Here is a 23,300-nt window from a genome sequence, read left to right on the forward strand (position 1 = left end):
ACATGGCTTTTGATATAATAAATTACAAATTTAAAAATTTTTTTAAAATTATTTATTAACGATTGATATATCGGTTCGCGGAACAGAGCAACACTTTCATCTTCCAGATTCTTTCATCTTGTGCAAAAACGCATCGAATGAACTTAATTTTATCAAAATCGGAGGTGAAGGGGATATCCTTCTAAATAATAATTTATACTCAAACTGTGTACCTAATTGTTAATATAGCTCTTCCATCTCAGATAAAATCTTGCCACTTGTTGTCGACCAAGAGTATTTTTAATATATTTAAATATGGAGAAAATTAAAGGAAAAACGAGAAATAGTTTCGTTTATATTTATGAAGGATATGTTTACAATATTGATAAACGTACACCAGATACATATAGATGCGCTACTCGACGCACTACTAGATGCCGTGGATTAGCGGTAGTTAGTGAAGATGGTAAAGTAATCGTTAATACTTTACATGATCATCCACCTAATCATATGAGAATACAAAAATATGCATTAGAGCAAGAGATGTTGCGCTTATCTCGGGTGACGTTACAAACTGCCAAAGATATATATAATTATGTTTCTGAAAGGTATTTAAAAGTGAAACATTTATATTACATCAATATTATTATATGTTAAATATATTTAATGATTGGCATATATTGTAACGTTAATATTAAGAATATATAAATATTAATATTTAATAAATTATTGTTTAGTTAGTTAAGTAAATGATTCACATATATATAACATAATTTCCTAGAAATCCTGAAGTAGCTGCATCAATCTCTTATAAGTCCATTAGGAACCAAGTGAATAGAGAAAGAACAAAGAATAGGCCTACATTGCCACATTCTATAACTACACTTGCTGATGAGTTAAATCACACACTATTGGGTCATGTTTTTAAAGGATGTGTGACTTCACGTGATGGAAAAAAAGCATTGCTGTTTTCTGAGGATGAATTGCTTCAGGCACTCGAATCATCTACTGAAATTTATTGTGATGGTACATTTTCAGTAAGTTTTATATGTACATTATACACATTATATTTGTATTAATATTATTATAAACAGAATAAAAATTTGATTGTAGGTTGTTTTTCGAACACCTTCGCTTAATCAACTGTATATAATTTGTATACGTTATATGAACAAGGTAGATATTTGAGGATATCTGCAATTTTAAAAAAATAGTAACAAAACTTATATATTAAACAAGAACGTCTTCAACGGTCGTAACTAGATCTTAGTGTTTATATTTATATAATTATGAACACTAACATTCTAGCTACGACCGTTGAAAGCGTTCTTGTTTAATTTGTGTTATTATATTATCAGTTAAATATTTCTCAAATTTAAAACTTATATGTTTTGTAGATTATAGCAGCGATATTTGTTCTGTGCGAAGCTTATACTGTAGATCTTTATGAAGAGATTTGGTTAAAAATAGTAGAATTTGTCCCTGGATTGCAAACGAATCTAAAATCCATTATAACAAATTATGATTGTGCAGCAATAAATGCACTCGAAAAATATTTTCCCAATGCAATTATACATGGATGCTGGTTTCAACTGAATCAAGTATTCTAATTTATAATAAAATTTGTTATTATATATATTTGTTATTATTGTATATGTTCAGAAAAGTACTTTGTACGCTTTTTGTTACAGGCTCTACAAACAAAATGGAATTATTTAGGCTTAATCAATTCTCCGAATATTATACTGTCTATGACAATGACAATACCATTACTGCCAAAAGAATACTTTACAGAAGCTTATAACATTTTGTCTAAGGCCTGTGAGGAAAACAATCCTGATTATGAGAAAATAAAGCAATTTTTGACTTATATTGAAAAAACATGGATATCTAAAGCTTCAAAAATAAGTGTATATAAATATCCAGTCAGCACAAATAATGGCGTTGAAAGTTTCCACAATGCGATAAATAGGAAATTAGGTGGCGGTCATCCTAATGTATGGTTATTTTTAGGTAAATATATGCAATATATTCTTACAAGTTGATAGAAATGAAAAATAAATCTTAATATAAAAAAATATCATAAATGTATATTAAACTTAGGTTCATATATACAGTAGGACCCCCTATAATATTTTAATATATATGGACATATTTTGATGTGTGTGTGTGTGTGTGTGTGTGTGTGTGTGTGTGTGTGTGTGTGTGTGTATGTATGTATAATTATAATTATATGTGACTATACATAATTATACATAAAAAAACTTTTTACCGGGGTAATGTTATTATTATATAATAAGGTAATAATTGGGTGTAACTAAAAAAAGCATAGAGTATACCACGAGATACAGGACAAGAATTCAAAAGTCCCGAATCAAAAAGTCCCGAGTCATTTTTTTATTTGAACATTCTGTTCGTAGTTCTACGTTATTCAAGTTTACGAATAATCGCCAATATATAGACAAAAAGCAGGAACAAAGAGTAACTGCTTTTCTTCCGTGCTTTTTGTCTATAGATAGGGGCTGATTCGTGAAATTTAATACCGTATAACTACAAACAGATTTAAAGCTCAGATAAAAAAATAACTTGGATTTTCCGATTTGGATTCTTGTTCTGTATCTCGTGGTATACTCAATACATGTTTTTTTAGTTATACCATGTACACACATACACACACACACACACACACACACACATTTAAATTAAATTAACATCGATACTTTAACAATTTTAAAAAAATTGAACAACCTTATAATGGACCAAAAAATTGAATTGAAACATGTAAATGACAATCAAAAGATACAATCTACACGATCACGAAAAAGCTTGGAAAGAGACTTAAAAATCATTCAAGCACAAACTGATTTAATTCATGGAAGGTATATTTAACTTTAAGTGTTTCTAGATTTATAGTTAACTTTATATTTGTCTCTAGACTTAGTTTTTATTTATTTTTAAACAATCATAATTATAATTACGTTTATGCTTATCTTTGTGTACGGCCAGTGGTAGAAACGTTGCAACATTTGTTTTTCAATGAGTTCGGAATGCAGTCTTATCCGCACTTTTAACCGAGCGGTTCTTGCTTATGGATCTAAGTTACGTTCATTCTCTCTAGCAAGGCTAAGTTCCACAACTCCTCGAAAAAAGTGTTGCAATCTTTCTGCCGCTAATTACACTTTTATTTCTTATTATTATGAATATCTGAATATACAATATCTTGTAGATTACCTCTTCAACAGTTTCTACGTATGTTTATTGGTAAATTGGATGAGTACCAATACACACATAATCATCCTATACTAGGTATGAAATGGAATAATATAGTTCAGATAATAGAGAATAATATACAGGATGTAACTCTTAATAGAATCTTAATAAATAATTCTTAATAAATATTTCGGGGACTGAAACAGGATGCAATTCTGAATTAAGAGTTCCTATTTCAATTTTAGCTTTCATCATAATTTATAAAATTATTAAAGATTAAAGTTCATTACATTGTGCCCATTCGGAATACAAAGAAGAATTCAGAATAGCATGCCATAAAAATTCTCACGCCTACTGTACATTCTTCCAATTCAGATTTTATTTTAACTTTTCATATTAATTAATAATTAAATGAATAAATCAATAAGTGGATAGATAAATAAGCAGATAAATGCGTAGGTAAATAATGGTTTGAACCAAAATTGAAACAGAAACATTTCATTTAAAATGGCATCCTCTTTCACGCTCCGATATATGAAGAGTTGCGCAATACACTGCGTATCCAATTCCTATATCCAAATTTCAAGGAAAACGTTATGTAGAATGTATATGTATTGTAGATATGCTATTGCCGAGCAAAGAAAATGACTCTATGCAATGCAAAAATTTTGAAAGACAAAAGAGCTCTACTAATAAATATATACCAGGTCCTCAAATAAAAATACGACGACTTTCCAACCAGGAAATTGCAAATTGGAAAAATCGACGACAGCCTCTCAACTCAATTGAAAATTTTGAGCAAAGCCGTAAATTTCGTAACTTGTATTATATACCTTATAAGTTTTAGACCTATTTTTAATTGAATCATTTTTTTGCAGCACGTACCTCGCATAGACATCGACGCATGCCCCACAAATTTCTCGATATATATTAAAATATGAACTAGAGTGAAAGGAATTTACGTTGGACGCTTATGTTCAAAGACAAGTGATCTTGTGATCACATACGTGCATCGTTTGTACGTGTGATATTAGAAATAACATAACAGCAAAAAATGCTCCTTTCAGTTTTTTCTTTTATTTTCTTGTTATAAAAATTCATACGTATATATTTTTTGAAAATTAAAGTATATACAATAGAAATGTACAATAAAAATGTACTTTATATGCTTTGTTGATTGATTAAGAAAGATTTTTATAAGTGATATAAGTGCAATACAAAAAATTAGAAATGAAAATATTGTCAGAGTTAAAAGTAAATTAAACATTAAACAGGTGAAATTGCACAAATAATACAATTAATATTACAATGCAAAGCGTTGATCACTGACATGTTATAACACATACAGTGTACTACATCATCGTAAACAGTAATACTGCTGTTTTGAGCTACTTTATGAAATATAATCTAAATAAGTCTATGTAGAGGATCTAATTACTTTGTAACTTGCCTTTAAAATTAACTTTAATTCATGTATTTGCAATCTTATAAAAATAAACCGATGGAAAGTACTAGTGAATTGTATTTTTTTTAATTACAGATGCAAGTAATAAAAGAATCGCATTTCGCATATTTGTGTAGGATATCCTGCTTATAAATGCCTATTCTCTTTCTTCTCTTTAATGAAAAGAGTAAAGGACTCTTTGGAAATATGTATCAAATTGTAAATGGTTTTTATAAAGATAGATATTTATAAATCGGACATATTATATGTGTGTATAATCCACGTGATTACAAACTACAGAGTCAAAGTTATGATCATTACAATTACAGAGTCATATCTACATAAACATTAGATAGAAGCAATATAACAATGTTATTAACATTGAAAACTTTCACTTAATGTTTATGTATAATTCATTTTCATGCAGTTTGACAGGTGTAAAGTTAAGAGGTTATGACCTCTAACATTCAGCTTTTAGAACTATCATACCGGCATTAGAATACATTTATTTTATTATGAGACCTGTTTCGAACGTAAATTGTTTGAAACTACACATTGCATTGACAGGAAAGCCATTACAACAATGACTTAACGACAGATCTATCCGAGCGATATACATTTTTCTTGAATAATGTGACATACGCCTTCGAGGATGAAAGAAAGATCAAAATAGCTTTTATTATGTTTATTCAATCCAATTAGCTATATTTTGTGATCATGTTCATTTACAATTCATCAATCAAAATAGTTAGAAGATATGAAAAGTAGCATTCATATGTTGCAATGTATGTTACCTTATTTTCATCATTTACACCTGGATCATGAAAGCAACAAATTGAATATGAATCAAATGTTTTCATTAAATTCACATTTCTTTTATATGGTTCTAACATTTATTTCATTAATTAAACCAAGGGACATAACTTCATAACCTTACAAACCTGTCAAACTACATGAAAAAGAGCGAGAGAATTATACATAAACATTAGATAGAAGCAATATAACAATGTTATTAACATTGAGAGCTTTCACCTAATGTTCATGTATAATTCACTCTCGCTCTTTTTCATGGAGTTTGACAGGTGTAAGGTTATGAGGTTACGTCCCTTGGTTTTATTAAAGAAATAAATGTTAGAACCACATAATAGAAATGTGAATTTTACGAAAACATTTGATTTATATTCGATTTGTTGCTTTCATGTAAATGATGTAAATAATATAACATACATTGCAACATATGAATGCTACTCTTCATATCTTCTAACTATTTTGATTGATGAATTGTAAATGAACATGATCACAAAATAAAGCTAATTAGGTCGAATAAACATAATAAAAGCTATTGTGATCTTTTTTTCATCCTCGAAGGCGTATGTCACATTATTCAGGAAAAATGTATGCTGCTCGAACAGAACTGTCATTAAGTCATTGTTGTAATGGCTTTCCCGTCAATGCAATGTGTAGTTTCGAACAATTATTGTTTGAAACATGTATTTCATGATAAAATGAATGTATTAATCCGTTTATATTTTAAATAAATTATATTGCATTATGTAAAAAACGACGAATATTTTTTTTTAATAATACTTTTTTACGATTTATTTTGCTTTGTTATTACAAATTAAGTTGTTTAAAAACATATAAAGGTTTCAATTTTTCTGTGTAAACATTTATTTACTTTAAATATTCAGGATGATGTGTGTAAAGCTTCATTGCGATTCATTCTGAACTTACTTTTGTTGTAAGAGATAAAAATATTTCGTTTATTAACAAAACAGCTGATATTCGCACTAAAGCGTCACATGAATCATCTTGGATACTTAAAGTACATACACCACAAAATTTTATATTTACATTATTTCTTAACTGTATTTTCGTCAGACGATATTTCTGTTCTTAAAATATTTTTTTTCGTGTAGAATCGGATCCGTGTGCAATCGGGTCCGTGCGCAATCGGGTTCGTGCGCAATCGGGTCGGTGCGCAATCGAGTCGGTGGGCAATCGGGTCGTGCGCAATCGGGTTGGTGAGCAATAGGATCGGTGGGCGATCGGGTCGGTGCGCAATAGGGTCGGTGCGCAATCGGGTCGTGTGCAATCGGGTCTGTGTGCAATCGAGTCCGTGTGCAATCGGGTCTGTGGGTAATCGGGTCCGTGTGCAATCGGGTCTGTGGGCAATCGAGTCCGTGCGCAATCGGTTCCGTGTCCGATTGAAACGATGTGTGTCCGATCATTACTGTGTCCGATTGGGTTTGTGTCCAAACGGGTCCGTGTCCGATCAGGTCCGTGTCCGATGGAGTCCGTGTCCGATCGGATCCGTGTGCAATAGGATCCGTGTCCGATCGGGTCCGTGTCCGATTGGGAAATGCTCTTGTGTCCGATAGTTTATGTGCGCAATCGGGACAGTCCCCTTTTCTAACAACAATATTAAATTTACCCGAGAAGATTTTTTGATAAAATCTCTTGATAAGTTTTCTATTTGCGATTGTAAACTATGACTTTTTCCTATACTTGATGTTTCAATCTTCTTCCTCTTTTTTAATGATTTATTAGGCTCCTGTTAGAGAATTGAACAGAATAAATATCATGTTAAACTTACAAATTAAGGGGTTATATTTACTTAAAAATTTTGAAAAAATCGATTTTTCAAAAATCACATTTTCTTAAAGTATATAATGTTAGAAATATTCCCTTAAAATTTTAAGTTGATCCGTCGTATTTTCATAGTGATATACGACCTTAAGTGTAAGTCTGTCGGAACGCTCCGAGCCGTTTGATGCGGCAGCTGCACGAAGGATGAATACTGTCTCCTTCTACTTGTCTCTCAGGTCATCTGTTGTGTGTATTAGAGTATATAGAGTATATAAGTACGAAGAGTCTTCCAACACATTTCAACTTTAAATTTAACGGACTTTTAGACCAGCAAACCCTGGCAGTATAGCAGTTGACGTCGAGCCGTACAGTTGAATATTCTCGCTACATTTTCCGCAAAATTATGAATCACCAAAAGGTTTCAAGAGATTTAAGAAAATCAGACAATTTAAGAAAATCGAGAACAAGAAAAAGAAAGAACGTGTTTAATCCACAAACAATGGAGCACAATAAAGACAGTTTTAGTGCATCTGCAAAGAAACTCAAGAGGCAAAAGAAAATAATTGTGCCGCAAGACAATAACATAGAATATAGAATTATAAACTTAGTAAGGATACTTTACTAGAAAGATGTCTTAGCGGGTTTAACCAAAACAATAACGAGAGTTATAACTAACTGATCTGAAAAATTAGCCCAAAAATTATTCCAAGTGGCTCAATTACTGTCGAATTAGCCGCATATATCGCTACCTGTGTATTTAATGAAGAATTAATAACATTACTACAGATGCTACAATCCATGGGAGTAAGCAGCGGCCCTAATGCCCATCAATATGTGACTATACAGGACGCAAACCGTACAGAACTAGCAAACTGTCGCGCGCAACAGAGTATTCGGGAGAAAAGAATACGTCGTCGGCAACAACAAACTGACATTTTAGAAGCAATAACTTCGGCAGAAGATACATTTTATGGCCGTAGAATAGATGACTCTGTGTAAGTTGACAAATGTTTTAATTTAGTGTAAACTATAGTTGAAAATTTAAATGCGTTTTTCTCAAAACTATGTTTTCAAAATCGTTAACCACGATATCTCAAAAATCGCTGCACCGATTAATCTGAAATTTTGCTTGCTTTTTTTAGACATATAAATCTAGTCCTTAATCGTAGGATTTTTTTTCCAATGCGTACTTTGTTTTTAAAGGAAGAAGTCCGATTTTTTTTTTTACGAAAATCGATTCTTCAATTTTGAATAGCCGCGATTTTGTTGCTATTTAATTTTTCGGCATATCGAACGATTAAGGACTAGATAAATTCATATATTAACTAAATTTTTTGGATTTTTTCATTTCAGATAATCTGGTTCGGAATGGCAGTGGTCACCGCAAAACGCATTTTAAAAAACAGCTTCATGGATATTGTCTATAACTTTTTTATTTATTAATATTTTTGCAAAAAAATATGAAGACGTCAACAAAGTAGACTCTTTCGAACACAAAAACTTTCGTACAGAAATATGCATATATTTTCTAGAAAAAAATTCACAAAAATTCGTATTTTTTCGGCCTCGTAAGTAGATATAACCCCTTAACATATCTTATACTTAAATCAAATAAAAGAGAAAGCAGCATTACTATCACGATAACACAACAAGCTGTGCAGTTTTAAACATAAATAATTAAAAAAGAGATTATCATTATTATTAAACATACTATTACAGATACTGACACTGTCATTTTCTGATGAGTCAAAATCAAGCGTGTGATGGCTTTGATTAGATGAGCCTGATGGCCTATGGCAAAGTTTCCGTCTTTCTTCTTGAAAAGGATTTGGCATGCCAAAAAGTTCAATATTTTTCAAATGTTGGCACATTTCAGTAAACACTAAAAATTTAGACATTTATTTTATGTTTAAATATTTATTTATAAAATCTAGGGGACAGTTGTTGGCGGTTTTGTCAAACAAAGACTTAAAGCAAAGTTGAGAACGTTACTTATTATTATTTATTACGTATTAGTCTCAAGTCTGTTTGCATCAACGTAGCTTAAACTCAGTTAACTTACATTAATATCATATACTTTTTATAATAAAATTTATGATAGTATGATTTTGAAGACGATAAATTTTAGAAAAACGTTTATTACATCTAACATTTGAAATAATTGCATATATACACACATATATACTCGCGGGAGCATATACATCCCATTTGACCACGTTTTGCGATTGACCACAGCCACCGATCACAGCGCGGTTAAAAGATCTCCCTCCCCTTCCCCATTTACACACACAATGACATGAAAAATATTCTATAATATATAAACCTTGTTTTATGTAATAAACTGTTAATCAATAAATCATCTCTTATGAAAATCTTAAAATTCAATACAAATTCCATAAATACATTAATTATATAATTATCAACGACAAAAATTTTTCAAGAAATAGCAATTGGATTTCATATTTCAAGATATTTGCACAAGACAAGATAACCTGTTAAATACTTATGTATATATGCATTACTCATTTCTCATTTATTTCATATTTTTGTCATTAAATGTAATGTCATATTAAGTAAAATTATAAAATATTGACGAGATACGATTTAGGAACCGGTATACATTTAGCAACTCTCTTCTGTGCTTAGAACATATAAACTGGAAGATACATAACCTATCTAGTGTATGTAGCAAAAGTTTCAACATCTATTTATTATTGTTAGTACGAAATCAATGCATTTGCACAAGAGGATAATACACATATGCGCTATGCCCCTTCCAGTATGTACATGTTCTAAGCTTCTATGTTAAGGTGGTTCGAAAGTAAACTAAAAGACTAGCCACATAAATAAAACTTTGGGAGGTTGTTTTTTAATATATAATAAACCATCCCTTAAAATTTGAGACCCTGTTGCCATGTAAATTATTGCAAACAAGCAATATAAAAAATCACTTTTTAACATAGCTCTTATGGGAGGTTATTGAATTTTTACCGGAAATAATATGATATCTTTTAAGAAAAACTAGAGATGTTAATAAAAAACTAATTACTGAAAGATGAAATCACAAGCTTTCCAGTGGTATATGAAAGGTTGTGTATTGCCATGGATTTTTAAGAAAATTTAATTGAGAAAGTGATGATGCATGCGTGTCGCGGAAGTAAAATGGTTAAGAGGTTATAGACGCCAGCGGGAAGACGGCGAGTCGGCTGCTAGATCCACACTATCTTCACAGTACTTGCGCACTGACGCGAAAGAAGATGGGTCTTGCGATCAAGACAACATTAATCAATCAACCTTTTATAATTATTATAAATTTATAAACTACTTATAAAAATCAATGGGAACATTATCAATATTAATAATTTTTATTTAGATAAGATGTTTAGGAAAAATCATAATGTATTTTATCAAGTTTTATGTGAGTTGTATTATTGACTAACGATGTCACTTTAGAGCCACCTTAAATTATGTTAAAAGCATTACTTACTTCCTAAAGATCGCACCTTTACAACCAAGTCCTCTCAAGTAATATTTTTCTTCTTAATAATTTTTTCCATCATTTTGGCACATTTGATATCCTCTCCTACGGGCCATCAAATGATCACCTCCGAGTTTAGGTTTATGTCTCTCATTGATAAACTGCAAGACGAAACATTTCTCGTCCGACAGTTTTGTTTCACATTTTATATTGGACATGATTACTGCACTTATTCACTCTTCAAATTTCTAAGATGCGTATAGATCAATGGGTAAAAACAACACAATTGATGCAGCTAATGTAAAAGAGCGTGGCTTGACAATAAAAATATCGCAATATCGCGATACCAGTTTAACGCATCACACGCGGTCACGCTAATGATAGTCCTGTGGCGGCAATTGTTTTTTCAGTTACAAGAAAATTCATGTCTGCGGCCTGCGCATGGACAGTGAGGAAAGCGTGGTGCGTTATGCAGTACCGTATACGTAAAAATGGCACACTCGGGCCTATGGGCCAATGCTCCGATGCCACTTATTAGCATTAGCAAGCTACACAAGCCTAAACGAGTCAATTTCAACGTAATTCAAAATTATTAATTAATAGTTGTTACAATATTAAAAGAAATGTCACGCCAAGGTCCATACAAACAATACCTTCAAGATTTAAATATTCTTATCCCCGACATAACTCTTCGTCGTCGACAAGTTATTCAACGTAATGGGATTAGTAAACATTTTTAGATTTTCTTAAGTTGATGAATGATTGATGTTAGTTATTATTTGATATTTTTATTTCTTTTTATTTTATTATAATTGGTTTTATATCATTTAGAAAATTCGTCGCTTAAAATGTATAATGGGTAGATTTTCTCAATGATATTATTTTAAAAAAAATTGAATTTATCATTTAAAGTATTTGAACATATAGGAAATCAATAGTTATTTTATTAAAATTTATCGAGAAAAAGAATCAAATATTTTAACGATATATTAATAAGTCATAAATATTAATGAAAAAATAAGGACGTCAAAATAAAACTAGATTAAATTTATTTTTACAATTTTGAAACATTTCTATTTATCAATTAATTATTTATATCAATTATATATTAATTTTATATTATTTTTATTTATGAGTCTAATATTAATATTATTTATTGTAATAAAATAGGTAATTGTACAATTAGAATACAATAAAGGTATCAGCATTGATTAAATTTGTATAACTACAAATTAATGTAATACAGAATAAACGAAAAACATTTTTCAATAAACTTTTCCATTTAATTTAACAATTTAAAATAAAATTGTATAATGATGTTATATTATCAGTTGTAGAAATTAAAAGAAAATTTTAAATAATTATATTTAAAAAACTTATTTTCAGCATGCACTATCAAATAATGGTAACATTGATGAACTTATGGACTGGGATCCTAGTGAAAGATATTTTGACAGTAGGGAAAATTCAGTAGGGAATGCTCTTTTAACAGCAAAGATGAACAACAAGCCTTGAAAAAAATGAAGAAAGATTGGATTTCACAATGCAAGAAAGTGATGATGACAATAAGAAAGGAAGTATTCAAAATAGCGAATGTGCAAGCCTACATAATAGTGATTACATTGACACTGATTCAGAAGATAGTAGCATTTCTGATAATGATGATACTGTCTTCGAAGACTTTGTAGATGATAAAGACATATTTCAAACAGAAAATTTTGAACATATCAATTCAGATAGGAAACCCTTATGTGGCGTTCGTTCAAAACGCCACTATAATACACCCACGCGCTTGAATAGTTTTACGGCGCCACCGCTATGCGGCGTTCAAGCTCAAGATCCGTCGGCGGGACCGCCCAATCGTCACTAGACGCGCGCGCGCGCACCCGCCTAGTTCCGCGGCGCTATCGCTACGCGGCGTCCTAACTCGGGAGTCAAGCGCGGATAGAATCAGGATATAAGGAGCTCCGTGAGCCTCGAGAAACCAGCTTTCGCTCGCCTATCCACGGCGAATCTGTCTACAAGACAACATACCGTTGATCTCTGAAGACGCATATCGGCGAAAATCTTGTCGCCCGGCACGAACTCCAACCAGTGATGTGAGACGGCCCGACTTTTCTTGCGCGTGCGCGGCCATGACGTCACGTAGCAACGTCTTATGTTTCGACCGTTATGGATGCAAGAAACAGAAAAGAGGCTACATCTACAACTTTTTGGTAAGTTAACATTAATATTTACGTAATGGATTGCAATATTGAAGAAGAACCGGTTAATAAAAAACGTAAAATTACAGTTTTTCAACGTTCTTGGCTAGGTGAAAATATTTTTGAAGGATGGTTAACTCCTCATCCTGAAATAAAAGATAAAGCGCTTTGTATTGCATGCAATAAAACGCATGAGATGCATGAAAATAGATTTAGTTAAGCACTCGCAGATATAACAAAAATACACGGTCAGACATAACAAAAATGTAAATTCTTCTGATTTTAAAGCCACCGATAATGTTAGTAATAATTTATCGCATAAAGACGAGGTTAAAAGCGCGGAAATTATATTGTTAGCGTTTTTTGCAGAACATAATGTAGCTTTTTGTGCCGCGGATCATTTAATTCCGGTATTTAAAAGAGTTGGCGCCCGAGATCCCGTTGTGCAAGATCTTTCACTTGCTCGAAATAAGTGTGCAAATGTTGTAAAAAATATTCTTGCAAAACGCGAAATCGAAAAAATTGTTCAATGTTTATAAACATGTAGATTTTCCATTTTGATCGACGAAAGTATAGATATAACAGATATTAAAGTAATGTGTATACTTGTTCAATATGTTTCGCCTTTAAATAAAAAACTCACGATTCAATTATTAACATTATTGCCGTTAGATGCTATTGATTGTTCCGCGAGTAAAATTTTTGAACTATTTAAAAAATTTTTTGAAGAAAAAGAAATTCCGATTAAGAATATTGTTGGAGTGGCATGCGACAATGCATCCGTTATGATTGGATGTAATAATTCTTTTATGACACATTTAAAATTAGAGGTACCAGAATTAATAACGTTAAATTGCATTTGCCATTCATCCGCGCTTATAGCTAGTAAAGCTTGTGTAAAATTACCATCTTCTTGCGAAAGTTTAATTAGAGGAGTTGCCACTTATATTTCGGGCAGTGTAAAGAGATTCGCAGAATTCTGGGCGAATTTCAAGAATTTTTTGAAGTACAAAAATGTAAGATGTTGAAATTATCAGAAACAAGGTGGCTATGTTTACATCAATGTGTTATTAGACTTTTAGATAACTGGGAAGTTTTAAAAAGTTATTTTATTTTAGCGACAGTAGAAGATAAATTAAAATCTGCCCAAGTTATTTTAGACCATTTAAATGATGATGCAATCAAAGCATATATGTTATTTTTAAAATATTCATTAAATTTTTTCAATACTTTTAATGCTTTATTTCAATGGCGTGATATTTTAATACATAAATTATTTGAAAGCCGACGATTAATTAAGTATATAGCTTTAAATTTTATGAAACCTGAAATTTTGACAGATATTGCTAATTTAGATATTAATAATAAAAATAATTTTAGAGAAAAAGTTAATGTAGGACCGAAATGCGAGAGCTTCTTAGAAACATTATCTGCGGAATGCGCACAACAGATTAGATTGAACTGTTTAGAATTTTACATTACTGCGGTTCAAGAAATGCTTAAACGTTTGCCTTTTAAAGATAAACTTTTCCAACAATTAACTTTTTTAGATCCTAAAGTTGCATTGTATGACGAAGGTAGATTAGAGGTTGAAGACTTAACTTTTATCGCGAAACGGGTAGATCATAATATCGATATAACTAAATTAGCTTTCGAGTGGCTTATTTTACCAACAAGTTTTAATGATCAAGAAAAAAAAGAATTAGCTTGCTTAAAAATTGATGAAATGTGAAAAAAGATATTAGAATTTCAAAATTTCGATGGGGAAAAGATGTTTCCAAATTTAGAATCATTAGTCGAAATAGTTCTTTCTTTTCCTCACTCAAATGTCGAGGCCGAACGAATATTTTCTATTGTAACCGATGTAAAAAATAAAAATAGAAACCGATTAGCTAATGCTAAATTACAGTCTCTTCAATTTGCGTTGTTCGATCCAGTTTTCAATTGCAAAATATTAATTGTACAAATTTTCAAGTTGACTCAAGGCATCTCGAACTGCATAATGCAGAAAATTTATATGGAAAGAAATGTACATCTGATGGTACTTAATATAATTTCTGCTTTTTTTGCTTTTTTATTTATATTATTTTGCATAATTTTTCATTTTATCTAGCTACTTTTCTTGCTTTAGATTTTTGCTTCTTTATTTACATTATTATGCATATAATTTTTAATTTTTTAATGTCATCTAGCCAATTTTTTGTCCATACGTGCAATATGTGTGTTATTAATTGTTTTTTTATTTTTCAGATTTTATTTTTTATTTGATTTAATTTTATTTGTTTTAAAATGTGCAATACAAATAAATGTACAAATTTTATTTTTTTAATTATTATATAAGTAAAAAGTAGTGTTCAATAGATATTAGAATAATTATAATTAGATTATAGTAGAATAATATTTAGATTAGTATTACTGTAATTAATTTTATTGTAACTGTGATTATTTGTGATAGTCATTAATTTTAACACATTTTTTTTAAATTAATTAATGTATTTTTAACATGTATATATACAATTACATTTTAACTTTAACATATTAAGTTTTGAATTTCACGAGTTTATTTTTGTTTCATGAATACTGGTAAGGTTTTTGGCAGTTTTCCTTACCCTTGCAACAAATGTTGATATTCTATAATTTTTTCTGCCAAATAAAGTATTTTATTTTGTTATTATAAATATATCTTGTGTAAAATTATTTTAATCCTTCCTTCAGTTTATTTCTCTCTCTCTCTCTCTCTTTCTCTACATATATATACATACATACATATATATACATATATATATATATATATATATTTCACATACAAATATGTAATTATTATACATATATATAACACATTTTTAGTAATTATAATTTTTAGTAATTTTAATAAATAATTGTAATTTTAAATAATTTTAATAATTGTAATTTTAAATAATTTTAATAATTTTAATTTTTAATAATTTTAATAATTGTTAATTTAATATAATAAACATTTTTCTCATATTATAAAAATTTTGCTTTTAGATTACAAAAAATTATGTACGGGTGCCAATGGTACATCTTTTTCTCTGTAGCGATACCTCACTGATACTACATTCACCGCGCACGTGCGAGAAAAGTCGGGCCGTCTCTCATCACTGCCTCCAACCCAGTGTCGACGGCCAAGCAAGGGTCCCGAAGTAATCAACACCCCGAGCCCAGCTCTCGGGGCAGGCATCTGAAGCCTCACATCGAGCTCTGCTCTGTGAGCGTTCCGATAGAGCTCAGCTCTTGGAATATACATACTCTCCCTCGCGTCGAGCCTAGCTGTGCGAGAAGGTCTTTTGGAACCGACGTTGAGCCCAGCTCCGTCAACGAGGCTAAAGACAAGAACGACTGTGTCGAGCTCGACTCCACAGAGAACCCTAAGTGGAAACTGATTCCGTTCCAGTTGCCTTCAGCAAGACGGAACCGGCCTCCCTTGCTAATCTTAAAAGACGACGACCCTAGGCACACACGACCTGTCTCGCCTTCCTGGTGCATAAATTTCCCAGGGTGACCCTTGTCATCACCTCCTTGGATCCCTGCACAGTTGACCCGGCGTAACCGGAACTTCAGGAAACCAAACGGCCCTTTTTAGGGCCCCTTCACAAAAAACCTAATTGGAGTCAAAACTAACATAACAGAAATTAGTGACCCTAAGAAAGTCCTATAAACTTATATGAAGGTTGTGATCGTACAAGAGAGGAAAGTGAATTATTAATTATGACTTATGCTATGCGTTTTGGACTTTCTTATATTGCCCTTCAATCTCTTAATAGATTGTCACCTTCCAAGACAAGAACATAAATCATTACATTTACTCATTCAAAAATTTCCTAAGCCACCTAATATAATAACACATTTCTTTTGCTCTGGTTGCAAGAGTTTAGTTAATTTCTTGGAAACAAGTAAAGTAATTTGTAGTTGTAGATTGATATGTGTAATGGATGATTTAAAGTCGCAGCAATGCTTTTTTATTCAAATTCCATTACAAGATCAATTGATTCTGCTACTTCAAGATGACCGTATACATTTCAAGCTTCAAGAAAGATTTGTAAGTGGTCAAAGCGATGTTCACAATGGCGAAATATATAAAAAATTAATACAAGATGGTATTATTTCAGAAAAAGATCTCACATTACAATGAAATACTGATGGAGTACAAATTTTTAAATTATTTAAAGTAAGTTTATGGCCTATCCAGGTAGCTGTAAATAATTTGCCTTTTCAAGCTCGTAAAGAAAATGTTTTACTTTGCGGATTATGGTATGGATCTAAACCTGACATGAATATATTCTTGAAATCATTTGTTGAGGAACTAAGTATGTTACATAATGAAGGATTAGAGTATGTCATTCCAAGCTCTGAAGTCAAAGCTAAAGTAAAAGTTCACACTCTCATAGCTTCAGTTGATTCTCAAGCAAGACCATTGCTTCAGAAATTAAAAACATTTCGAGGTAAACAAGGCTGTTCTTTTTGTCTGAATGAAGGAGAGAAGTGTGAAGTTGGTCGTGGAAGAGTAAGGATATATCGTGGTGATATAGGACAATTACAAACTCACGAACAAGATGTGCAAGATACCAAACCTGTTATACAAACTGGAAAGGTTAAAAATGGAATAAAGGATGCACCTGTCCTTCTTCTGCTTCCCTTATTTAATATAATAACATCTTTTGTGCCTGATTATATGCATTGTATTTTACTTGGTGTTGTAAAAACTATGGTGGAATGGTAGAAAAATGGAGAAAATAAGAAGGAACCTTTCTATGTCGGATCAGACATTAAGCTGAAACAAATTGATGCCATCCTTTGTTCTATTAAACCACCAAGTGAAATTACTAGAACTCCTCGATCCATTACAGAATGTGAACTATGGAAAACTTCAGAATAGAAAATTTTTTTATTATATTACTCTTTGCCGTGTTTACATAAAGTGGAAATGCCAAGAAAATATATCAAGCATTGGTTTTTTCTTGTATGTAGTGTATATATTTTTCTACATGAAAAAATTTCACTAGAGGATTTCTGTATTGCAGAAAGGTGTATACAGTTTGTTTTAAATATAGAAGACGTATACAATGCACTTCAACTTATGAAATTTAATATTCATTTACTTCTCCACATTCCTAAAAGTGTGAAACAGTTTGGAGGTTTGTGGGCCGTATCTTGCTTCCCATATGAACATTACAATGGTACATTAGCCAAGATGTTTCGGAGTTCTCAAGCAGTACCCAAACAAATTTGTAAATTTTATTTAAGACTTCAATCTCTGAAAGAAAAGGGTGCAGAATTTTTCTCGTCAAATAATAATGCATTATTTGCCAAATCTTTGTACAAAGCATTGACTTTTCGAAAGCTTACATGTAATAACTGCGTAGCATATGGTGAGCATATACGATTATTTGGTAAGCCTGATTATATTACGCTAACATTAACTCAAAAAGTGGCTGTAGAAAATTTTTCAAAGGAAGACATACAAAATCAGCAAATTCGCTTGTTTTGTAGATTTATTTACAAAAATAAATCTACGAAACTCTGTTTCATGTGGAAGAATATGAACGCATAAAAAGACGCATTAATAATATAGTTTATTTACAAAATAAAACAGTAATCTCCTTATCACATGTACTTACAGTTAAGACTCTTCAATCTAATCAGATGAAATGCATTTTATTAGGTATGCGTTTTCACTTAATAAATGATATTGTTTATCAAAATCGCTCAATCAATGTCTCTTCTAACATTTTCTGCATTATGGAAATGACTCCTGAATGTATGACTATTTTTCCTGAAATGATACAGTGCAAATGCGTTGTAATGCCATACGATAGCAAACTATGCGTATATCCTCTAATTAATTCTTTTGAACGAGACTAAGATAAATACACTTCATAAAATTCCTCAACAAATGATTTCAAGTAAGAGTTAAAAACAAATTTAATTAAACAAAAGTATAATTTTATTAGAAGTATTTATGTTCTGACATACTCTCTTAATATATTTAATATATTTATTCAATCTTAATATTTTTCAATTATTAATATATCTTGTCATTGTATTATTTTATGTCAAGAGAAATACATTTTATGTTTTTAGAAAAACCATAACCGTTTTGACCATTTTTCTTTTCAACCTTAATTTCATCATAATATTAGATTAAATCATTTATTTCATGTTATTTTAGGTTTATATTTTTATATATTAGGCTTAGTACAATTATTATCTCAAAATTGTATTAAATTTTTGTAGAAATACGAGGGTGGTCCGATAAGTACTTAGCCTCACCGCCCGATGGTGCCAGTCAGGGGCGGATTTCCCACTAGGCTGGACTATAGGCTAGGGGATAGGCTATGGATAGGCTATAGCCTAGGGCGGCAAATTTTAGGGGCGGCAAATTTTCAACTTTTGAATTAAAAAAAATTTATTAACACTCGATTTATATTTGAAATACATTCTGATTTTCATCAAAAGATATTGATAGATTTATATCATAATATAAATATGTTCGTGATCATTATTGTTAAAGATCGTATAAAGTGCTATTTTTTCCGGCGTTTTCGGCAAAAATTATTTCCCGTTTTTCTCCTCCCATTCTCAACCGATTTTGCTGAAATTTTTTCTTTGAGTTTTTTTAATAGTAAAATTAATTTTACGTTCTTTACATTTCTGGGTTTATATGTTCGGAGTAACATTAAATATCATAGAAAAAAATGTCAACAAAATCGGTTGAGAAGTGGAGAAGAAAAGCTGGAAACGTGCGCGCGCGAGAGAGAATGTGCATATGCATGTGAGTTTCATTTGTTGGCGCCATTGCTCGAACTCGAAAAACAGTAGAAAATCAAAGAATAGGGATAGAAGAGATGCTGGCGCATTAATGTACAGAAGGAGCGAGCGACTCGTGACTCGATTGTCATTGCAAACAGTGAATATTCAGCGACGAAATACATTTTTAAGAATCAACCTTATTTCTGTGCCTTTTTTCCTCAGTACATTCAATAGCATAAATGTATGGTATTATTGTGCAAATTACGTTCCAGTAAATAGTTCCAGAAGTGTTTTAGGTATGTATAATAAATCAGAAAAAATTTAGAACATTTTTTTAATCTGAAAAAGTTAATTTTTTTAAAGTATTCTTTGTGCGATTATTAGAAAGTGATATATATTTATAAATTTTTATAGAACTATTTTTTACAAAGTTCAACGATGAGTGACGGAAGAAAACGATTAAGCGGTTATCAATTCAGAAAAAATGCTAAAGAAAAAAGGGAGAAAGAAGAAAAAGTATTGAAACAAATTGCTACACTAGAATTATTTTTTTCAAAGTCTAACAGTATTAGTGTTGCTTGTGCTAGTACAAGAAATGATAATAGTGAAACAGAAGCAGTTAAACGTGATAGTATCTTAAATCAGTCCACGACTGCAGTTTGCAAGGAAGAAAATGACATAATAATAAAAGACGTAGAAAAAGAGACAACAACAATAAACGAGATCGTCAGTACATGCGATAAAGACCCGGCTAAATGGATATTAAATGAATCAACTCGCGATTATTTTGCTGTCAACAGATTTATACAAAATAAAGATACTGATTTTAAATTATCGAAACGAGAATATTCTGATCAAGCACGCTATTTTTCATCGAGTTTATTTCAACGTAAATTATTAAATGGTGAAAAAAGTTCAAGAACATGGTTTATATATTCTGAAAGTACAAATCGTGTATTTTGTGGACCATGTCGATTATTAAATGTGGATAATGATTTTGCAAAAGAAGGTTTCAATGACTGGAAAAATATAATCAATTCTATAGAATGTCACGAAAATTCCAATTTTCATAAATCATCTATATTAACTTTAAAAATAAGAGGAAATAAAATAGGACAAGTTGATAAAACGTTGATAAAGCAATTAGATGAAGAAATATCTTATTGGAGAAAAGTGTTAGAAAGAGTAGTAGCTGTTGTGAGGTCACTTTCTTCCCGTGCACTTCCATTGAGAGGTCACGAAGAAAAGTTTGGATCACCCAAAAATGGAAACTTTCTTATGGCACTAGAATTAATTTCACAATTTGACCCTTTTTTGGCCGAACATATTAAAAGATATGGTAATCCAGGTAGTGGGCACACTAATTATTTATCTGCAACGATTTATGAAGAATTAATTTAGCTAATGGCCAAGAAGACACAAGAGACTATTCTTGCGGAAATTAAAAAAGCGAAATATTATTCTGTGATAATAGACTTGACACCCGATATATCTCATATCGATCAGTTGTCTTTTATTATAAGATATGTTCAAGAATGTGGTTCACCAGTAGAACGTTTTATTACGTTTCTTCCAAATACAGGACATAAATCACAGGAATTAGCAGAAACCGTCAGCAAAACACTTATTGATTTGGATATTGACATATCTAGTTGTAGAGGCCAATCTTATGATAATGCTGCTAATATGTCTGGTGCTTATTCGGGACTTCAGATGAGAATCAAAGAACTAAATCCTTTAGCTGAGTATGTGCCATGTGCTGCCCATTCGTTAAATCTCGTAGGAACCTGTGCCGCAAGTTGTTGTACTGAAGCAACAAATTTTTTCGGTGTCCTCCAGGTACTTTTTAATTTTTTCTCGGCATCCACACACCGGTGGGAAATATTACAATCATATATGAAAGCCAAACTAACACTGAAGCGACAATTCGGTGTCAACAACACGGTGGTCTGCTAGAGACGACGCTTGCCGAAGTTTGAATGAATCTTGGTTGGAGATTATTGAAGCTTTGTCCTTCATTGAAAATAACGCAGCAGAAAAAAATATAATCAGAAGTGAAGCAAAGAGATTGCGAATTCGTTTAGAACGATTAGAAACCGCGTTTATGGCTATATTTTGGGGTACTTTGCTTTCAAGATTAAACGCATCAAGTAAGAAACTACAAAGTATAGATATTGATATCTTCATTGTTTTAGAATTGTATAAGTCTCTTATTAATTTCGTCCAAAGGATTAGAAACGACTTTGATGAATTTGAGAACAAAGCGAAATTATTGTCAAATGAGCAGAAATACGAAAGATGTAAATCCCGAATAAAGAAAAGAAAATTGCAACTTGACGAATCACGAGATGGCGATGCTGATGAAACGTTGAGCAGCAGAGATCGTTTTCGAATTGAAACATTTCTTGTAATTTTAGATAGTTTACAAACTGAATTAGAAAAACGGTGTTCTGGGTATGAACTTATACATGATAGATTCATTGTGCTCATCAAATTAAGAGAGTTGAGTTCAGTAGAAATAAGAGAACATGCTATCCGCGTCTGTGAAGGCTTTCCCGATGATATTGAACTCAGTATTGTTGAAGAATTGTTACATTTGCGTGAACAATTACTCTTGCCAGAAAATATATCCGTGTCAGTGCAAGATATATGCACATGGATGAATAAACATGATTTATGCGATGTGTATCCGAATGTGAATATTGCAGCAAGAATATTTAGAACTAAAGCATCCTCAAACTGTACGGCTGAACGTTCATTTTCGTGCTTGCGACGAATAAAAAATTATTTGCGATCTGCAATGTCAGAAGATAGATTAAACGCGTTGGCACTTCTGTCAATTGAGTCCGAAATAATGTCAAGAATATCTTTTGATGACATTATTCATTCGTTTGCTAAAATAAAAGCGAGGCGACATTTTGTTTAAACTTTGATATACTTTTTTAACAAGAAAATTGTTTTGTTAATATAGTTCCTGATTTCCAAAGATTAGTTCAAGATTAGTTTAAGTTAAGTTTAAGATTTAAGCTGATTATTTTATATTCCAAAAAAGAATTTTAAAAATCAATGTAGTGTGTTATTTATTATTATTCAAAAAATCCTATATATAAGATACTTGTTTCCTATTTTATTATCTATTTGTCTTTAAATAATAAAAAAATTCCCCCTTGCTCCACTGTCATTAAGGGGCGGCAAATTTGATTCAGCCTAGGGGCGGCAGAAACTGAAATCCGTCCCTGGTGCCAGTATCGCAAGAGAGATTTACTATCGTGTAGTACATTCTCGTAGACGGCTACTGTCAAAATTTCAGCCGAATCGAACTCGTAGTTTTGTTTTGACCGCGTGTGGAAGCAGGCGTTTTCGCGGATTTTAGAAAAATGGAAAAAGAGCAGTATTGGTCGGTGATTCGATTCTTGTTTTTATGGGAAATCGCGCAGCGAAATCAAAGAGCGCTTGGATGCTGTGCACGGTAACTCTTCTCCTTCGATGGCGACCGTCAAAAATTGGTTTAACGAGTTTCAACGTGGTCGCATGTCGGTTTTTGATGAGCCACACCCAGGTGCCCCGAAAATGGCTACCACGGAGGATAACGTGACAAAAATCCACGATCTCGTATTGGCAGACC

The sequence above is a fragment of the Solenopsis invicta genome, chromosome 8 (genome assembly GCF_016802725.1).
Source record: "Solenopsis invicta isolate M01_SB chromosome 8, UNIL_Sinv_3.0, whole genome shotgun sequence".
NCBI classification, from domain to species: Eukaryota; Metazoa; Arthropoda; class Insecta; order Hymenoptera; family Formicidae; genus Solenopsis; species Solenopsis invicta.